Raw genomic sequence first — 11,013 nt, 5'->3', positions numbered from 1 at the left:
ATAACTAAGTGGGTGGCAAACAATTAGGTCAAGGACGCATACGCAAGTCATTGGAAATAAAGAAAGTCAGCGGGAATTAAGGAAGACATGACAGACGACGATTAAATGAATCACTGGCAATTACGTAATTGAGTGGTGATAAAGTAACCAGTCACGATTTAATAAACTATTGGCGCATAGGTAAGTTCGTGGTGAATGATTAAGTAAGTCAGTGGCGATTAAAACGTTCGTGGTATTGAGTAAGTAAGTTGGTGGCGATTAATTAGGGTGGCGGCGAATTAGTAAGTCCGTGTAAGTGATAATTAAATAAGTCATGGCGATTAGGTATGTCGGTGGCGAATAAATAAGTCAGTGGCGATTAAATGAGTCGATGGCAAATAAGTAAGTCAGTGGTGATTAAGTATGTTGGTGGGGAAAAGGTAAGTCAAGGGCGATTAAGCAAGTCTTTGGTCATTAAGTAAGTCAGACTTTTTTAGGTTAGTTATTGGCACATACGTAATCATTAGCAGTAAGGAAGTCAGCGGCAATTACGGAAGTCATGACAGGCGACGATTAAAGTGAATCAGCCGCTATTAAGGAAATCAGTGGCAATTGAGTAAGTCATAGACGATTAAGTAAGTCGGTGGTGAAAAGGTGTGTCGGTGGCGAATTAGTAAGTCGGTGGCAATTAGGTAAGTCATTAGAAATGATGAAAGTCAGTGGCAATAACTGAACGCATGACAGCCAAAGATTAAGTAAATCAATGGCGCTTATGGAAGTCAGTGGCGAGTAATCAGCGAGTGCTTTGTTTGGAATAATCTCATTCTTAATTGATATCCAAGAGTTCATTTAATTATTTGGGGAACGTGTGAAAACGTGGATCATTGAATGTAAATTGAAAAAATATATAAAATCGAAAAAAAAGTTACTCGAGTTGTCTTTATTTTTCTCTTACACATTGTCCCATCTGTACTTATAAACCTAAAATATTTGCTTTCTTGAAACTAAAATCAAACACATATAAGCAATTTTTGAAAACTGATTAGAAGAAATGTGTGTTTAGGTTATACGTATAAAACGACGGTAAATGACTAAACTTCATGTTGGCTGGGTTGTCAGAATTATAGACAAAAGAAAATAAGACCGATCTTTAAATTTTGGGTTAATCCTATATTTTTCAACCTATTTCTTCTAAGGGTTGTACTAGGCCACTAGGGTGTTGTCTACCGAACTGCAAATTTCTTCTCCATATTTACTTTCTACTGCGGATTCGTATGTGTCAGTTGCTTGAACGAGTATGGTAAAGATAAATAAAAATAACATAATATCTTTCCCCGAAATAGTAAGAAGATTGAACCTGTCACAAATGACTCCCTCCTGGTAACAATGGACGTTGTTTCACTCTATAGTCTATACCAACATACCCCATACAGAAGGAATATGCGCTTTACAAAAAATGCTTCCAAAAAAACAAAACAAACCCAAAAATGATTTATTTGATTACCAAAGCAGCGGAATGTGTTTTAATCATCAGCAACTTTGAATTTGACGATTGTTATTACCTCCAGATACAGGGAACGGGAACAAAAATAGCACCAAAATACGCATGCTGTTTCGTGGCAATATTCGAAGCCGAAATACTCGAAAAATCTCCACTAAAACCGTTGACATACCTAAGTTTCATCGACGATTACAAATTATTATAGACATCGGAGCTAGAAAACTTGGTAAAATTGGCCAACTCTTTTTATTCATCCATTAAGATTACCCAATTGTCCCAGACGAAATTACCTTTTCTGGATATAATGGTTCATCAAATAAAGTTGTTCCCAAACTGGGTCCGCGGACCTCTTGGGGTCCGCGATGCTCTTTTGGAGGGTCCGTGAAAAAAATCTGTTATATGCAGATATGTCTCATAGTTTAATAATGCAAAAAGTAACTGCCTAAATTTGCAAATACACATTTATCGCTTTTTGCTGCTTCACCATCACCGCTGGGGACATCGATTCTTCACTTTCTTTCGATCACGCTTGGCCTATTGTGACGTCACAAAGCTACGAGTCTAATTTCATAGAGAGAATTCAATTGCTACCAATAAAAGTTAACTAAATGCAGAGGCGTAGAGTTGCAGTTCTTGCCTCTTCATGGGAGCTTTTGCCACGAACAAACCGCGCCGTCTCCTGCCATGGTTTAATGGCGCTATTCCGTAATCAGTATGATTGGTATATTCACAAAGTCATGTACCGGATTTTAGTTTATCATACATAATTATATCTACTCAAACCTAAAACCTCAAATCCATCAAAACTGTATCGTTAAGAAAACTGTTCCAATATTTGTCACTGTCATGCAGCCCTGCCATTACATCCAACATGCCTTGGTTACGGACTACGGTATCAAAATTTTACCCGCAATTGTTCTTGAATTAGCTGCCGTGGTACCGGCATCTCACCATTGGTTGGTGGCGGCTAAAAAGTCAATCGCTGTGGTTTGGAAATCCCACCATAGTTTTGCGCAGCTTCAGACGCCAGAAAATACTTGAAACTGGACTTGAAATTGTGGCTGACGCTGCCTTATTTTGCTTGTTTGTTTTTTAATTAATTTCAAAATGTCTTCTAAAATTAAAATTGATATACCACGAATCGTATGTAATGTTTTAAGCGTGATGAACGCAGGTGAGAATATGTTTTTCACTATACCGTGCGGCGCATTTATTTTTTTCTTATGATATTTTAATGTTTTATTTTAGTACACAGGGCCGCGGCACATTACAAAAATTGCAAAGGGTCCGTCACGGAATTTTTTTGAAAAAGTTTGGGAACCACTGATCTAATAGATCAAAAACTAGAACTGGAACTTTACTCAAAGCCAACGGACACCAATCAATAACTTTTGTGCCCTGTGACCAGTGAGTTATCCGGAATGCTTTTGGAACAACAAAATGAGACTCTACAACCACGACGAATTAGCGTAAAAGACTGAAATTCAAAGAAAAAGATTTTAAAACAAACACAAACAACAACAAAAACAAACAAAAAACTTAAAATGACAAACACTGGAACATATACAAATGCACAAACCTTCAATCCCTGAAAAGTTTTCATTTATTTGTTAGACGGTGCGTATATTAATTAGCTAGCACTCCATCGACAGAGCGATGAATAAAAAATGTAATAATTATCCAACTCTCGTTATAAACGATTGATTTGACACTTGGTAACTCATAGACAGGAATTGATTTGCCTGGCTCGTTCATCTTATCCGGCATTTTTTTAAATCCAAACTCTTCATATTCTTCACCTTCATTATCCTTGAGAATTGCTCGTGACATTGGCTACTTGAATGCAAAGCCTATATACATATAAGCTATAATCGAACAAAACGAAAACAATGTTTCAGTTTTGACACTTTCGGCCCAACTGTGTTCATAATGCAAAATGAACTCTTCATTAACTCATAAAATTTATTGTATTATGTCAAACTACTAAGGTTAACTAACAGCGCTCTTTTTATTACGATGGATGCTTGTTTAAAGCCTTTTTAGCGAAGGTCTCGACTGCGTCAAATAAATCATTTTGAAAAACCGATGAAAACAAAGAAACACAAATTACTTGAGGTATCTTTGGTTTTTTTCTCTTTGGGTTCTATATCTATCATTCGATAAGAATATGACTTCCCATTTAATTTGATATTCAAATATATTTTGATATTTCTGGAGAAGATTAGACATTATAATGAAACTTATTGTAATTCTCTATGGTCATATAGAACAAGTATGATATATTTTACTTAAATAAAGATTTCGTAGGTCGACAAAGAGCACTTCATATTCAACTTGGCTTCTCTTAACCCTTTAAGCCGAAACCAAAACACACACACTGTTCAAGATGTTAGAAATAACGGGTGAATTATAGCAAGAAATACACATCGTGTTTCCAGTATGGTGAAAAATAAACTAATGATTACTGATAACTCAGAACTCAATTAATCATTACTCAAATCTCAGCCAAAATACATCATCCTATCATATATTAAATGGATTCGTACATGATTTGAGGAAATTCGAATGGTATCGATTTATTCTGAAACTGGTGTTATGACAGTTTATTTATTATAACCAAAATTATGGCTTTAAGAAACTAAAAACGCATCTTAACCTAAACACAAGAACATGCAACATAATTACATTGAGTCACTGAGTATAGCCAAACTTAATCGGACTACCGTCTAATACTCGTAACGGCACGTAACTAATGCAGTAAGGCAGATGCAGTCCGATGTCGCTTGACGATAATCAGTGATCACAACACAAAGAACGATAATTAATGCATCCGCTGTGGCCAATCTCGTGTGCAAAACTTGTACCCGAGATTTAGGTCTGGAATTTTGGAGAGGGTCACTTCCCTTATTAGAAAACCTTGGTTACCATTCCTGAAACCCGGCAATTAGCGAGAACTTTGTATTGATAACTTGCGTAACCGCCCATACATTTCGACCAATAAATAAGGGGTAGGAAAAATAGAATGTCAGATATCTTTGAAGTTTCTCATCCTAACATCCTTGAGAACCACGTAAATTAGTGATCTTGACATGGTTTTTCGTCGCAATATTTAATTAGACTTGAATGACTTCAAATGACGTCACGAGAGGTCAAAAGTTCAAGAAAATAAGAGCTCAGGTGAATATACGAGCGACTAACAGTCTCTTCCCTACGGATACAAAAGTGGCAAGTGGCAATCTGTACTGGATTCGAGTAGATATTACCCAATAAATTGTAATCAAATCAAGAATGTCGATGCAATGCATTTTACTGCCACAATACAAACGAATACAAATAAATGAATAATTGGATTTTTACAGTAATGAAACATTAAAACGAACGAAAATATAACGCAATGTAAAAAAAAACTTTTTGCATTGGCAAAACAAACAAGTCGAGTTATTCAATAAGTTTATCACAAAATCAACATGTACCGAATGCGTTCTGGCATTCGTTATTACCACTCGAGGAGCTACTATGACAAGCACAGAATGAAACAGCAGGGCTTTCCTAAGCTGCGACAAGGGCATCGTTTTGTCCCGCACGCCTTGCATGCGCATGAGATCGATAGGTATTCAGGAATCGGATTATTGCCTCTAACTGGGATCAAAAGATCTTCATCGAGTATATAGATCAGTGGTTTCCAAATTGTTTGCCCCGAGGAAAAAATATCTATGCATTCAATTCAAGTTACTTTTTTTCTGCCCGGATTTAGATCTTGCCATATAATAAACAGAAAAACATCTAAATTACAATTCTGAACTGTCTGTCGTTGAGTTACTTCATATTGCCTCCCCTCTAAACACGTTAAATATATTTCCTCGTAAACATGTTAACTCTTGATTAAATTGAAATAATTCACTGCCGCATCCAACAAAAACCTTTTTTACATAATAAATATATATTGTTACAAATTGCCCTACAGATACGATTTGTATACAGTTCTGTCAAGTTTTATCCAGTAAAAATATTTATTTACAGAAATTTGATTTTACACCCATTATAAAAAAAATTTATGACAGTGTGATGGACCTAATTTATCACTGAGCTTTGCTCAACATTTATTGATTATTTATGTGGCAATTCAGTTTTAATATTTCGTCTCATTCAAGTCGGTTCTTCCATGATTGAATCACTTGGTTTTGGTTTTGTTAAAAATTGGCAATCGGACAAAATGTTGACGCGCTGTTTATTTTATTTTATCTTGTAGTTGCCCACGATCTGTAACTTGTTATTAACTACAACCAAGCCTGCTACATATAAATATATATGTATATTTATTTTCATATTACAAAAAAATGCATTGAGATCTTTCCATATTAATTGCAATCAAGCAAGGCTTGGCTCATATATATACAAACAATATAATTAAAAATGTCTGAATATGTTATGAATGACAACTTAGCTGGGAAATTATTGCCTGGTGAACGATGTACTATTGCTTCCGTTTTTAGTTATCTTTAAAAAATAATCCAAATTCCCGTGATATTTATTTAGCATTTCCAACCCGGATATTCAACAAAAATGGTTTGAATATTTTAGCACTTTATTAAACACCCACTAATACGTACATTGTGTCTTTCAATTCGAGTTGAATTTGATAAAAATTTATCTAATCCTTTAACTCAATAACAAAGTAAAGATGGTATTTCTGGAGATTGGACATAATAAAATTTATTATAAGTTTTTTTTATTCTCTTTTGTACCAATAATAGTAGTAATACTATTATAAATATTGTTTTCCTGACACATTCTAAATTACAACTCTGAACTGTCTGTTTTTTATTTACTCCATATTGCCTCGAGATACGTTAAACATTTCTTTGCGTAGGCATGTTAATTCATCATTGAATCGACAAATATTTACTGCCTCATCCAATAAAATTGTTTTTCACATTATATTATAAATATATGTATTTCTACTATGAAAACAATATGAATATGTTATGTCAAGTTTGATCCGTAGATAAAATGAAACTACAGAAATTAAAATTTCCACCCGTTATAAAAATTATTCAACTTTTACGATATTTGCTGTTCGTGAAGACGCTTCATCGTAACACTCAGGTTGCTTACAATTCGGAAATTATTACCGAAGATATTTCAGGGAATATTAAATATTGTTTTTTTGATCTGTTGTTTCTGTTCAATTGCAAGTCAAGCAATTTGCGTTAATGTGGCGCAGCTTCGTTCCAGCCGATGCAGAAGACCAGATGCTCTGTAACGGGAAGTCGAAGAATTCAACGCATGACTATGAGTTTTATTAGCAATTCATCTTAAAATATATCCATTGGATTTGGGAATTGTTTGAGATGAATTTATCTAAATTACTTACTAAACTGCATATAACTATTGGACTGATCACTGCTTTTTATTCAACACATATTTCCTCGGATTTAAATTAATAGTTCTCTGAGTGGTCCTAATACCTTTTCATTTCAATAATAAAATTTTACGGTTTCTTTCATTGAAATTGCTTTTATCGCAATAAATATTGTTGCTATTTTGCCCAACGAAGAGGATATGAATACAGTTCTTGCAAGTTAAGATCCAGGGTGTATATCCACTCGTTATATATAAATTGTTCGGCTTTTACGATATTCGGTGTTTGCGGAGACGTTTCATCAAGGCACTCGTTTGCATAGATTTTTATTTTCAGTGGATTTTTTTAAAACCCCAATTATTACTCCACTTTATAGTGCGGGAGAAAACAAGCATGATTACATGCGCATTATTGGTAGAAAGAATATTAATTTGTTAAAACATTCTAGAACATTTATTGAAGTAGAACTTAAACGCGATAGGTTTTAGATGAAATCAACATTTATATCAAGCGTTAAAGATATTTCTTATGTCATTAATGCATATATCTAGTATAACGTTGGCAATATTGCTTCATGAATTACAGCTCGAATTTACTAAACTTTCCTGATTTGTTAGCTAATTCAATAATAAGCGCCGCAAACGTTCGCACAATATGAAGAAAATTCGCGCTTAGGAAGAATGTGTACCAATATGGTTGTAACTGTTTTGTTCGCCTATTTTACAAGTTGTGTAAAGAGACTGAAATCTATGAGCGGGGGGTATATTCACTTGGCTAACAGAGACAGTCCCCATACAATCTTCAGGGTGTGCGTCATCTTGGTACGAATACTTCAGGAGCGCCTTTTTGTTAAAAACAATTCATAACTACATGGTTTAGTTTTGCATACATAGTAACATTGAATCTCATTACAATGTCAGAAATTTAGTAGATTTTAGTAGAATAAATGGTAGTTTATTTCACTAATACAAGCTAAGATACATCGACAGCAACTAGCCACTTTCTATTGCGCTCTTCAAACTACATATGCGTTGCCGCACGCATTTCGTTTTCCTAGTTTAAGCTTAGGGACTTGGAAATATTTTATTACTTGAAATGGATTGGAATATTTGACCTCGTCTTTCACTCCGAACAAAGCTATGTAAAATCATGCACTGGTATCTAACGATGTGTAACGTGTTTTCTTTTGGAAGAGCCGGAACCTTTCAGTGCTGCATTGACTTTGGCAAAATTAATATATCCTTGTGGAGATAGAAGGATTGCGTATGCGAAACCGAGATGTGCACCTGTTATGCCAACAAAGTTGAGTCAAACATTTTGAATGGTAGTACATCACACACATTTACTTGCGTGCTTCGGTTGTACTTAGTAACGCACACATTTTTGCGCGCATGCATCAAATTCCACTTGATTATTGGGCAATAGGTTTCTGGAGAGGTTTTGTGTGTGATTTCATTCCATAGAATTGTATGCTGTTCTGAAGAATACTAGTTTCAGCTTTTTCATTCATTCAAACCGCGTGTTGAAAGTAAGTTTTGTAATATTGCGTGTTGGTTTTCAACATCCTTAAATCGGTGATGCCAGTAAATCCTTAAATACGAAAGGATCAGTAACATCTGCAATAAAAACAGCAGTACCCACTCAAATGACAGCTCAGCCAAAGACAAAAAGTTTCGGACTGCAGTTGGAGTGACGTAATGTTTTTGAATATATATTCTACAATAAGATAATTTGATTGCATACTACTAAAAGTTCCGCCTTATATGTCTTTTCCCATTGCTCTATTCCTTTACTGATATTCGATGATATGACGCTCATCTGACATAGTCCATATATAGACATAGTGTGTAGATAGGTATAATCTTTTCCACGCTGTTCAGATGGGAATGCGCGAATATATATAAGAATTGCCAATATTGGTTGGCAGTGAGATGGAATCCCATCTTGGCATTTCTGCCTCTCGCAATTGCTGCGACTACTTATCGGAGAAGTTCTGTGTCGTGGTTATCAAATGAAAAAAAACCATGATAGTATTTTGTCTACGTCTCTGCTACTATCAAACCTTGACATTTTGTGAAAACTTTTTTGCCATGCAACCTTTTTTTAAAAACATCCCCAACAACCACAATTAATTCTGTTATTAAACTTCCGAAACAAACACATAAAATCATCAACTGATGCATATCACCAAGTAGATATTGCTGAATTTATTTTTGTTTTACCATTTTTCATGTAATTCTTTTTGGTAAACCTGTTATCTCTCGTAAATACAGTACATTTGACAATGTTGTAGTGTGACTATTTTGGCCTCATATTTTTGATATTTGTAGTTAGAGCTCTTGGGGCTCTGTCAAACAAAGTTACATACATAATATTGGTTGTAAATTGCAAAACATGATCATGATGTTGGAATAACTTGGTATTTTACCACCCGTATATCATTCATTGTTGAGAATATTAATAAAATCTTAAAATTTAAAAATCCGTTTGGGTGAATTTTTTGTTGTAGCTGAATTCCAGGGACAGCACAACAACAGGCAAGAGAAGCGCGATTGCCTTTTTTAGTTTCTGACAGGGTTTCTTAAAAGGGGACCCCGCCCTCCTTGGAGACCGCTGATCTATCTACCGCTGATTATCTGGGAGCACGAACAAACAGATGAAAATGCGAATATATAATAACAATGTATTTTTATAAAAGAGAAGACGCAATAGTGTTGAGAGTCTTTGGTAGTTTGAAAAACATTGGCATGGAATAAGAATGAACTACATTTTTTCCCAGGGAAATACTTTAAAATGTAGCAATTTTCTCATTCTTGCTCTCGTGATATCATAATCTTTCACTGCGTCGTCGTGATCATCCCGCTGCATAACAATTCTCGCTAACAAATAATTGACTGTTCTCCACCGGGTGTATATCCACTTGAACCACTGGCGACTGCATTAGCAGGCTTGTATTGTTAATTGCAACAATAGAGGGTATTTTGAAATAGTACTCTTTATTTTACGCGTACGTTTCAACAGTATTTCTCTCTATATGGGTCGCAACCCAAAGCTGGGTTCAACAAATACATAAAAGTTATTGATTTTATTTCCTAGTAAATTTGGTGCTTCCGTAGTTTGTGCACCAAGATTGCGCACAACCTGAACAAAGTATTGTAACAGGTTATGGTTCAGGTTGTGCGTCATTATGATGCACAGGTTTGACGAAAATCCCTAATACAAATATCTCGACGAATATCTAAAAGTTATGGATTTTATTTCCTAGTAAATTTGGTGCTTGCGTAGTTTGTGCACCAAGGTTGCGCACAACCTGAACATAGTATTGTAACAGGTTATGGCTCAGGTTGTGCGTCATTATGATGCACAGGTTTGACAAAAAACACTAATACAAATATCGAGCCGTAAAAAAAATTGCCGGGCCGTTACTACGATTGAAAAACCCAGTCCAAATCAAGCTCATTGCTTATCTTTAGACCAAAATGACGGATTTTTCAAAACAATCGAGGAACGAATCTTTTTGTTTATCTCAATAATATTTTTCAGTTTTTAATAAGATAATTAGAAAGTTTGATCTTACATGACCCACAAAACGATGTATAAGCCACTGAGAAAAACTGAACTTTTAAGTTGCCAAGCAGTGATTCTACAGCATAGTCCCCTTGCATATATTTGAATTTACTATTCCATTCTGCCTGATGACCCATTGTTATAAATAAAAAATAAACAAAGTTCCATGTTGTAATCATTTTTAATACACTTTTTACATTAACAACTCTATCTAGAAAATGAATGCAGGCAAATTATCAGATGCATGCTATTAGTTCCAGGACACGATAAATAGTTTATCCAAAATTAGTTTATCCAATAATTTTCTAAGATGTTGCAGTGGTGTACAGATTTGATTACTTCCAAATCAAAAAATAAAGTGGAATAGGCAAATCTATTACCGAGGTTGAAGTAAAAATCGAAGAATCTAACTATGTATTATAATAGCAAATTTGAGAAAGATTGTTTGTTGACATTCTTAGTTTTCAAGCTGAAGCGCCCAAAATCGCAATTTTCGAGATTGTGAGAGTCGAACTTCAGCTTAGATGATTGCGAATCACCTTACCCACATTGCTGCAGATTTATTAACTATGATAAAATTATATTCACTCGGTTAATCTAATTA

This window comes from Styela clava, chromosome 12, assembly GCF_964204865.1.
Source record: "Styela clava chromosome 12, kaStyClav1.hap1.2, whole genome shotgun sequence".
NCBI lineage: Eukaryota > Metazoa > Chordata > Ascidiacea > Stolidobranchia > Styelidae > Styela > Styela clava.
Note: the sequence above shows the minus strand (reverse complement) of the source record.